Source organism: Elephantulus edwardii, unplaced genomic scaffold (assembly GCF_000299155.1).
Source record: "Elephantulus edwardii isolate Elephantulus edwardi_28Jun2011 unplaced genomic scaffold, EleEdw1.0 scaffold00047, whole genome shotgun sequence".
In the NCBI taxonomy this organism is placed as follows: Eukaryota; Metazoa; Chordata; class Mammalia; order Macroscelidea; family Macroscelididae; genus Elephantulus; species Elephantulus edwardii.
Genome location: NW_006399797.1, coordinates 8,577,130 through 8,588,816, shown reverse-complemented (window position 1 = coordinate 8,588,816; position 11,687 = coordinate 8,577,130). Strand labels below are relative to the sequence as shown.

The following is an 11,687-nucleotide window of genomic DNA, read 5'->3' as shown; positions in this document are numbered from 1 at the left end:
GGGGGTGGGGAAGGAGATAGGATAGGGTTCAAATCTGTTGTTCATAGGGTTGCTAGGGGTCATGTTTGACTTGATGGCAGCTAACAACAATAATAACTTCTCACATTCAAAGCAATTAAATTCTCTTACCACACCCATTACTTCCCTTGGAAGATTCACCTTTCCCCCTAAAGTAGTTAGGCATCTTGGATACTGGCAGAAGGTGCTGACTGATATTCTTTTTGTACCAGTTTTTCATAGGTGTTGTCAAAGGACTTTTAACGTGGAGCCCTTGCTGTAGCTAAAGTGGCTGACATAGTCTGAACTGTATTCCATTTTATCTTAGGTGTTTGCTTCTGGATTTTATAGTATATGACCCATGACTAGACTCTTGGTCAATATAACTTGTTTTGGAACATTCTAAGGTGATCTACCTAGAACTATCTGGAACTACCTCTGGAATGGCAGAAAATGGAGGCTAAGATTGTGTACCCCAACTAATAAAAATTCTTGGTGGAAGATCTATCTGGACCATGTTGAATATAAATAAAATGAGATGTACCTCCATACTCTTTCCCAACTCCATACAGAGTTCTGCAAAATCAGCACAGAAAGTTCCTATGTTCCTCCTTTGCAATGCCATTTTGAACTTTCATTTTAGACATTTCCCAATTTGAAAATCTTTGAATTGAACAAAACTTACAGAAAATCCAATTCCTTTTCAAAAGTGTAGGGTGGACTTTGGGGATTTATACTCACAGTCATTTCAAACCAAATCAGTTGTCGAGTAGATTTGACTCATGGCCAGTCCCAATGTGTCAAGAGTAGAACTATGCTTGTAGGAATTATAGAGATTGGTTTGTGGGGAAGTAGACTACGAAGCCTTTCTTCTGAAGTGCTTTTGCATGGGATGTGAACCTCCAACCTTTAAGTTAGCTGTCTGTTAACCACTCAGCACTGTGTTGTTCAGTCACCCAGCAATTTCACAACCACTCCGTCTTCCTTATCATGAAGTAATTTTGTGGAATTGAGGCTAGCAAAGCAGTTGATCTAGGCCATAGACTTCTCAATTGCTTTCTATGTATCTTAGAGCTGGGCAATGACTAAGGATAGCATAAGAAGAATTGATGTCTTTGAGCTGTGATGCTGAAGAAGAGAATTAAATATGCTATGACTGCCAAGAAAACAAATAGGTAGACTCTGAAGAGGTTGAAATCAGAATGTTCCTGGAAGGCAAGGATTTTGAAGCTCAGGTCCTTGGAGAAAAACATAATACTTGAAAGAGTGGAGGAAAGAAAGAACCGGGATGAGAGAGATTGACACAGTAACTGGAGTAATTGGAGGGTAGATGTACTGGCGTCAGTGAAATTGGCACAGGATAGGACAGGATTCAGAGTTGTGCATAAGGTCACTATGAGTCATAGTCAACATGATGGCACATAACAACAACAAACAGTTGGTCACGATTAGTCTAAACTGATTGTTTTAAAACAAAGATGAATGTCCTAAGGAGGCATTGAGAAATCTGTCTTTTGTGGTCAGTGTCAAAGGCATTTCAAGCCTGAGGGACTAGAAATGCTGTGGAAATATCTTGCATAATGAAGAATTTCTCTCCCAAAAGACCAAAAGTACAGCTGTTGAAAAACAAAATGAGTCAAGATATTCCCTTAGCCATGGTGCTGGTGATTATTTAGGGTATGTAATCTTGGTCAATTGAGCTTGCCATCCCCCTGAGCAGGGCCAATCAACTAAACAGGTATGATCCCTGCCCTAGCTGCACCATCCTCAAGGTCTCACACATGCTCGAGGTCATTGTTATAGTCACTACGTCAATTCATCTTTTTTCCCCCCAAATAATAATTTTTATTTGTCACTATTAGAAGTCTGAATTTTAAGCAGATTCTTGAACTGGTGGTTCATAGCTATCCGCTTGTTCAACTTCAGCACCCGTATCATCTCCAGTAGCTTTTCCAGAGCTTCCACCTTCACCAAGAAGCTCCATGAGTTTGCCCAATTCAAACTTGGGCTTCTTCAGCATTTTTACTTTTCTGACAAATACATTATGGAGAGAATAAATAGACTGGAAAGTCTTTTCTATATCTTTCCCAATGCTGTCTGGAATCAATCTATTGGCCACCTCTTTTAAGTCATTTGTCTGCACCTATTGGGTCATAATTTCCATCATTTTCTTCCGGATTTGGTGGACCTGTTGGTGCTGAGCATAAGATGTCTTATAAATATGATTGTTGTGGTGTGTTGCGTTTGTTTTTTTTTTTTAAACCAACACAAAACAGACGAAGCAAATAACCATTGGTACACTTGACATCAACATGAGTTTCAATCATGGTCTGCCATTTTTTGACCATGGAGCACATTTTGTCACAAGATCCATGCCATGGAAGTTGGTGAGGCAGGTTTTGCCTTGAATATCTTAAGTAATTAGCTTGAATTTTCTAAATGCAACCTCATCATTTTGCAAATCAGCAAGGCTCATTTCAAAAACACGACCCTTGAGTCCATCAGATGCAATTTTGGTTCTTTGAGTCCTTATGAACTAATGTTTTCCCAATGTTTCTTATATTGAACATAGCTGGAGCCTCTACACCATACCAATCTTTCTTAGAAATTGGATCAACTACTTTCTTCATGTCTTCTTTTTTGCCACCTTTAGTAAGGCACTTGTTCTTGCCGACTGCCAAGGTGGTGCCCAGAAGGCAAAAAGCATCAGTTCATCTTAATGAGGGTTTTCTTCTCTTTCTCTGATGCTTCACCTTTCCCAGCCTGATGTCTGTTGCCAAAGACTGACTCCTGCTATCCCAAATTTGTGAGATGAAATTTTACCATCCTTGCTTTTAGGGCACACCCTGGTTGCACTTTCTCCAAAATTTGTTTGTTCTTTTGTCAGTCTATGACAAAAGAACAAAATATTTATTCATTACTCTTCTCCAATAACGCAATCCAAAGACATTGATTCTTCTCCTGTAATACTTAGTCATTTTTCAACTTTTGATGATAGGAAGCAATTGAAAAGATTATAGCTTGGATTGGGCTCACTTTAGTTTTTAAACTGACATCATTGCTCTTTAGCACTTTGGAGAGGTCTTTGGCAGTAGATTTTCCCAATGCAACACATCTTTTGATTTCCTATGAATAACAGAACAACCAATGTATATGTGTGTATGTGTTGTTGTTGTTATGGGCTGTTGCGTCACCTGCAACCATAGTGACCCTATGTACAACAGCCCTAAACCTGGCTCTATCCTGTGCCAATCTCACTGTCTCTGACACACCACCCCAATTACCCCAGTCACTGAGTCAATCCACCTCATAAAAGGTTTTCCTCTCCTGCACTGTCTCTCCACTCTCCCAAGCATGACGTCCTTCTCCAAGGACAGGTTCTTCATTGCAACATATCCAAAGGTTGTTGTTATGTACTATCAAGTCAGACTTTTCAAAGGTTGTAAATCACATAGGAAAATATTGCCCACCTTTCTCCCATATTGCTGCTGGTGGATCCAAACTATGCGCCTTAGGGCTAGCAGCACAAGTCCTTAACTACTAGGCAACTAGAGTGCTCTCCATATCTCTGTGTGTGTATATATATGTATGTACACAAAGTATACATATGTATATTTAAGTTGAAGTAACATATGTGAAAAAAACCTAACTCCTAAGTATTACAGCTCAGTGAATTAACACAAAATAGACACACCCATGTATTTATCCCTATTGTTATGTACCCTCAGTTCCCACACCTTGGAACCCTATGTGCACCAAAACACAATACTACCTGGTCATTCCTGTGCCATCCTCACAATTGCTGCTATGTTTGAGCCCATTTTTGCTCCTATTGTTTCAGTGATCTTGTTGAGGGTTTTCATCTTTTTCACTGTCTACTTTACCAAGCATAAAGTCATTCTTCAAGCACTGACCCCAAGCACACAATAGGTGAGACTAGCTCTTGCCATTCTTCTAAGATGCATTCTGGCTTCACTTCTTCCAAACAGATTTGTTTGCTCTTCTGGTAGCCTATGGTAGTCAGTATTCTTTGTCAACAAGGTAAATCAAAGACATCAAAATAGGTCTTTCATAGCCTAAGTTGGATGATGCACCTTTGTCCTCAAAGTGAAATCTTGGCTCTTTGACACTTACAAGAGGTCTTTTGTCTTGGACTCATCCCACATCATCGGCTGAATTTTGTCTGTTCACTTTATTTATTTTTAATCTTATTTTTTTTTAATTGTGATTTTAACAAAAGTTTACAGAAAAGTTGGATTTTCATTCACTCATTGTTGCAGATTTTCCTCCTTCGCCCATCCCCAGTCCATTTTTCAATGCACCTCTTATTCTGGACTATCATACATATGATGCCTAACCCTATATTCCTTTTAAGACACTTCTTTCCCTAATCTGTTCCAATGCAGTGTTCATTATCTATCCACTCTTTTCCTCTATTCCCTCCAACCTCTCATGTCAGTCTGCTTTATAACAGTGCTGTTATCCAGTATTTGTCCTTTTGTTACTAAGCTATTTCACTCAGCATGATGTCCTCCAGGATAATCCATGTTGTGTAATGGTTTATGGTTTATGAGTTCACAGTTTTTTCAGAGCTGTGTAGTATTCCATTGTAGGAATATACTATACTTTTTCTAACCATTCGTTTGTTAATGAGCACTTGAGTTACTCCCAGCTCTTTGCTATTGTGAATAATGCAGCAATAAACATGGGTGTGCATACGTCTGTTTGAGTCACGGCTCTGGTTTTCTTCAGGATATGTTCCCAGTAGTGGAGTTTCTGGGTCAAGTGGTATTTCTATTTCCAATTTTTTGAGAAAGCACCAAATCACCTTCTATAGTGGTTGCACCATTACACCCCTACCAGTAGTGAATAAAGGTTTCAATCTCTGCACAACCTCGCCAGCATTTGTTGTTTGTTGCTCTGTTGAACTTTGCTATTGATATTAGAGTGAGATGATATCTCATAATTGTTTTGATTTGCATCTCTCTGATAGCTAGGGATTCTGAACATTTCTTCATGTGTTTGTCATCTCAAGGTTGTCTTTGGTGAAGGTGTCTATTCATAGTCTGTGCCCATTTTGCAATTTGGTTGTTATCTTTTCTTATTAGGTGCTACAGTATTCTATAAATTTTAGATATGAGTCCCTTATCAGAGTCACAAATGATTCGATGGCACACACAACAACAACAACAACAATCAGATATGTCATTGCCAAATATTTTTTCCCAGTCTGGCTTTCCTTTTTATCCGATTGGAAAAGTTTTCTGATGTGTATAGGGATTTAATCTTAGAAGGTCCTTTTCATCTATTTTGTTCTCTCCTCATTGTAGGTTTTTCATTATGCTTGAAAGACTGTTCATGCTGTGGATTAAGGCTTCTAGAGTTTTTCCTAGCTTTTCTCTGATGAAGTTTATAGTCTTGGTTTTTACTCATAGGTCCTTAATCCACCTTGAATTTGGTTTTGTGTATGTTGTGAGGTGTGGGTCCTGCTTGAGTTTTCTATAGATGGTTTTCCAATTTTGCCAACACCATTTGTTAAAAGGCTGTTGTTTCCCCACTTAACTGATTTTGTTTCCGTGTCAAAAATCAGTTGACCGTAGGTAGATGGACTGATTTCTGGGTTCTCAATCTGTTCCATTGATCTATTCTATGTGTCTGTCACTGTACCAGGACCATATTTTGTCTTCACTTTAGCTTTTCTATGTTCTAGAGCAAGTTTCAGAGTTTCTTCTGACATCCATTTTAGTGTGGATATTTTATTCCCCCCCTATCTATTTAATGATCTTTTCCTCTCCTCATATATCATATCTTTGATGCATCCTACAAGTAATCTGGTCTTTGCTGATTCATTTTTAAAGCCTCCAATCTATTCTTGAGTTGGTCTCTAAATTCACAAAAATAAGGAATGTGTTTGTTTCTTGTGATTTTTTTTTCCTTTTTCCCCCCCTCTCAGCTTCAGCTTGAATTTGTCTGTGAGCAATTGAGGTCTGTTCTAGTTGGCCCCTGACTTTGTTCTGACTGATATTAAACTTCCCCGTTGTCTCTTTCCACAATGTAGTCAGTTTGGTTCCTGTGTATTTCATCTGATAAAGTCTATATCATACTAGACTCAATGGAACCTAGCAATAACATGTTTCTATGAATAGTCTGTGGAGCTCTGGTGGCCTAGTGGTAAGAAGATGCTGTAATCCCAAATGCACACAGTTTGAATCTTCCAGCTACCCAGCAGGTGGATGGACATTCTTCTCTCATGTGATTTACTGCCCCTGAAAATCTACTAGAAGATCAGCTATGAGTCATTTCTGACTTGATGGCACACCGGAACAACAATAACATGTGTGTAGTCACTGTTTATATAGTTGAAAGAGTATTTTCAGTGTATAAATTGTTGGCTCTACAAAAGTCTACCAGACAATCTCTGACATTGTTTTTATCACATAAGCCATATTTTCCAGCCATCAGTCCTCTTTCTCCGTTTCTAATTTTTTCATTCCAGATAGGATCGCTATGAGTCGCCTACAACTCAATGGCACTTAACAAGAAGATGCAATTATTAGTAATGAATTTTGATTGCATATTCAATTAATTTCACATTTTTGTGAAATTTCAAATTTTCACATTTTGTAGCTGTTGCAGTTTTTAAGCACCATTGAGTTGACTAAGACCCGGAGTGACTCTATGAAGAACAAATCTGAAACTTGCCCTTTCCTGTGCCATCCTGACCCTCTTTCACAGACTCAAGCCCATTGCTGCACTCACTGTGTCAATGCATCTTATTGAGGAGATTGCCCTCCTTTGTTGGCCCTGCACCTTTCTAAGCATGATGTCCTTTTGCAAGGACCAGCCCCTCCTAATAATATGCCCAAAGTATGTGCGACAAAGTTTTGCTATCCTTACTCCAAGGTACACCTTTTCCAAAACATATTTGCTTATCCTTTTGACAGTCCATGGGATATTCAGTGCTCTTCTCCGGAACTTAAAGACTTTGATTCTTCTGTCACTCTTATTCATTGTCCAACTTTCAAGTGCATAGTAAAGAATTGAAAAGATTATGGTTTGGATCAGTTACAGCTTAGTCTTCAAACTGACATAATTTCTCTTCAGAATTTAGGAGAGATTCCAGACAACAGACATCTTCTGTTTATTCATCTTTGGCGTTAGTTATTGGTGTGTATATATGAATAATTGTTGTTGATTGCCTTTGGGTTGGGCACAACTCATAGCGACCCCATAAACAAAAGGTCTGAAGCCCCTCTACAACCATCAAAATTATCAAAGTTCTTAGAGTTCCCAGAGACATATTATTTAGGAAGTGGATGTTAATATATCTTCCTTGTATACATATGGATTTTATTCTGTTGCAGACAGCATTGTATTTCAGGATAGAGTTTGAAATAGTATTTTTTTTTCTGGTGAATATAACAATATTCCTCTTTAATATGTCACTATGCATAATGATCATATAATTGTTTGGTTCAACATAGCTACAACCTACATGGCCCATTTATCTCTTTTGAACTGCATTTCATTTCTGGTGACTTGCAGTTTTCCTAGATTCAGTCTTTGTACATGATCCATTCCGATTATTAATGCTTGTAGCAGTTTCTTCTCATTTTGAGTCATACCACACCAGTGTACAAAATTCCTCTGGTCTTTGATCATTGGTGTTCAATTTTTCAAACCTACTCTTAAGAGTACTGAATACCAAAGATTGAAGCCCAGATGAGTTTTGAGATGACATAAAGAAATTGTTCATGAACAGAGCAAAAGGTAATTACAAAGGCAGAGGAGAAAGAAGGGGGGGAAAAGGAACAGATGTCAGAAGCAATTCTGAAAATTGCACTAGAGTGTCGAGAAGACAAAACAAAGGGAAAAGATGCTAAAGTAAAATACCTGAACAGAAGATTTCAAAGGGCAGCTAGAGAAGATAAAGCAAAGTATTACAACAAAATGTACAAAGAGCTGGAATTGGAGACTAAAAAGGGAAGAATTTGCTTGGCATTTCTCAAGTTTAAAGAACTTAAAATTAAATTCAAGCTTCAATTTGTGATACTGGTGGATGCTATGAGAAAAATCTTAATAATTGAGGAAACATCAAAAGAAGATTGAGGGAATCCACAGAGTCACTGTACCAAAAAGAATTACTGGCACTGAAGAATTTCAGGAAGTACCGTATAGAGCAGATGGTAATGAAGAAATTCAAGCTCAATTGGAGGCATTGGCAAAAAGTAAGGCCAATCAATAGCAATCAATAGGATGCCAATGAATATATCTCAACTAACAGATGGAGCCCTGGATATACTCATCAGTGTATCCCAGGAAATTTGAAGGAAGGACAGCTGCATGGCCAATCGGTTGGAAAAGATCATATTTGTTCCCATTCTCAAGAAAATTGATCCAACAGATTGTGAAAATTATCAAACAATATCATTAATAGTACTTTCAAACAAAATAATGCTGAAGATCATTAAAAAATAGCTAGAGCAGTACACAGATAGAGAACTGCCAGAAATTCAAGCAGAACTTAGAAGAGACTTGTGGCACCAAGGATATCATTGCTGATCTCAAAATGAATCCTGGCTAAAAGTAAAGAGTACCAGAAGATTGTCTATCTGTGCTTTATTGACGCAAAGGCATTTCACTGTGTTGTTCATAACAAATTATGGCTAACATTGAGAAGAATGGGAATCCCAGAACACTTAATTGTGCTCATGTAAAATCTATACTTAGATCCAGAGGCTGTTGTCCAGAGAAAGGGAACATTACACGGTTTAAAATTAAGAAAAGTATGCATCAGGGTTGTATCCTTTCTCCATACCTAGCCAATCTGTATGCTGAGAAAATTATTTAAGAAGCTGGACTCTGTGAAGAAGAATGTGGCATAAGAATTGGAGGAAGACTCATAAAAAACGTGTGTTACGCAGATGGCACAACCTTGCTTGCCAAGAGTGAGTAGGACTTAAAGCACTTACTGTAGAAGATCAAAGAATACAGCTTTCAATATGGACTGCATCTCAACATTAAGAAAACAAACATTCTCACCATCAGGCCAATAGGCAATACTATGGAGAAAAGATTGACACTGTCAATAACTTTACCTTACTTGGATGCAAAATGCCTTGATGCCAGCAGTCAGGAGAACAGGAGACATAATGCATGAGAAAGTCTGCAGTCAGGAACTTCTTTAAATTATTGAGAAGCAATGATGTCATTTTGAGGACTAAGTTGCCCCTGATTCTGGCCATGGACTTTGCAATTACTTGCTATGCATCTGAGAGCTGGACAGTGAATAAGGATGACAGAAGAAGAATTGATGCCTTTGAGCTGTAGTATAGGAGAAGAGTATTTAACACCCCATGGATGGCCAAAAGTACAAACAGATATGTCTTGGAGAAGGTGCAGCCAGACTGCTTCTTGGAGGTAAAGATGATAAAGCTTTGTCTCACATAGTATAAGCCTGTTGGTTGTTGTTGTAGTTGTGTGCCATCAAGTCACCTACGACTCACAGCAACCCTTTGTACAACAGCTTTGAAGTCTGCCCTGTCCTGAGCCAGTCTTACTGACTCTGACACACCTACCTCCATCACCTCAATTACTGTGTAAATCCATCTCTTCCAGGGTCTTCGTCTCCTGCACTGTCCCTTCACCCTTCCAAGCATGATGGCCTTCTCAAGGACTAGTCTCTCTTGGCCATGTATCCAAAGTATGTGAGATGGAGCTTCAGTATCCTAGGCTCCAAGGAGAAAATTGGTTTCACCCTCTCCGAGACAGACCTATTTGTTTTCTTGGTGGTTCATAGTATGTTCAAGACTCTTCTCCAGCACCACAGCTCAAAGGCATCGATTTTTCTTCTGTCATCCTTAGTCATTGTGGTGTACCTGATCCAGGCCGTGGTATTTGAAATTACTTGCTATGTATGCATCAGAGAGCGGGCCTGTTGGTAAAAGAGGAAATTCCTTGGAGACGGACATCATGGTTGGAAAGGTGAAGGGTCGATGAAAGAGAGGAAGGCTCTCAACCAAATGGATTGCCAGTGATTGCTGAAATGGATTCTAATGTGTCAGAATTTGTAAGATGGCACAGGACAGGACAGAGTTCAGATCTGTCGTTCATAGAGTTGCTATGGGTCGTACTTGACAGCACCTAACAACAATAACAATATAAACTAAGGAAATTCCTGTAACAATTATTGCATCCATATCATCAAAGTGAACTTTATTAGAGAACTCAGTCCAAGACAAAGTTTGTAACTTTTTTAAAGTTTTTTCTTCTGTTGTAACTTTTTTTCAATTTAATTTTTTAAGGAACTCTTCATTTACTTTTGGATTAGCAATTAAAATACACAACTTCTGTTCAACATGACATTTAAAAGTTATTCTAACATGACAGCAGCAAAAATATAATTTTGCAATTATAGAAAAGCAAAACTGAAAAAAAAAAGAAAAGCAAAACTGGAATCTGTAATCAAATGACTCTTATGTGTGTAAGTATGATTCTAAAAGAAATACTACTTCTTAGCAGCTGTTGTTAGTTTTTTTAGTTTAATTAAGCATATACATGTTTTTGGTTGTGGGAGACAATATGCTATTATATTCCATCTATTTTTTTGGAAGCCTCTCTTCAGAGTTAACTAGATCTAGAAATTGAGGTGCTCAACCATTCCACAAGGAAGGCAAGAAAAAAAAACAGAGTTACACAGCATACACTACAGGACACCCAAGGAATGTGATACACTGCAGCATCTGGAAGGACTTTGGGGTTAGCCTGCTGTCTTTTTAAAATCTAATTTCATCCTAAGAGTTGAAGAATGTGAACATTTTATCACTATCAAGAGAATATGAGTGCCATATTTCTTATTTGCCAGTTGACTTCCCCAGATGGCCTAGTTAACGAAGCAGGCACTAGCAGCTTGAGCACAAAGCATGTCAGCTACAACAAAGAGAGTATAAATTAAAAATTTTATATTCTTGGGGAAGCGGAAGTGTTGGCGACGGGCAGCTCGGCCGGAGCCCGCGAGCGGGTCCCTTGATCCCGAGTTACTGACCATGGAGGGCCCTGACGAGCCACGACTGGATGTCAAGTCTGGGGTCACCAATAAGCTTACAGATTTTCAATGGAAACTGGGAATGGCTGTGAGCTCGGACAGCTGCAGATCTCTTAAGTACTCTTATGTTGCAGTGATGCTGAAGGTGGCAGATCCCTCAGGCCAGGTCAAGAAGTCCTTCGAGATGACAATTCCACAGTTTCAGAATTTCTACAGACAGTTCAAGGAAATTGCTGCAGTTATTGAAACTGTATGAAAATGGACTACTTTGCTGCTAAAATGGCTTTTGCTCCAAAACCGTGGACTTCACTTTCTATAACAAAACTACATAAGAAACAAATGATATTTACTTTATGACAATCGCACTGTTAATTTTTCACTTTTTTATGTAATAAAAAACTGGAAAAAAATTATATTCTTATCTGATCTCACTCAAATAATTTATTTTCAATATAAACATGTAACCTCAAAACGAAGGGTCTAATCAAGCAACACTAACAAGACGAAAACAGTATCTCTTCTTCTAATACTGGTTTGAGCCAGTATTTATGATACATGGAATAGACCATATCAACAATGATTGCTCCCACAACAAAGCCTTGCGCTGACACCCACATGTAGATCATGTGGATGGACATTTGAATGT

General features: G+C 38.5%; 2 pseudogenes; one reads left to right on the top strand and one right to left on the bottom strand.

Annotated features, from left to right (window-relative positions):
• Window positions 1-1,870: 1,870 nt before the first annotated feature.
• LOC102859666 lies at window positions 1,871-2,693 on the bottom strand (annotated as a pseudogene).
• Window positions 2,694-11,042: 8,349 nt separating this feature from the next.
• On the top strand, window positions 11,043-11,297 carry LOC102860763 (annotated as a pseudogene).
• Window positions 11,298-11,687: the final 390 nt, after the last annotated feature.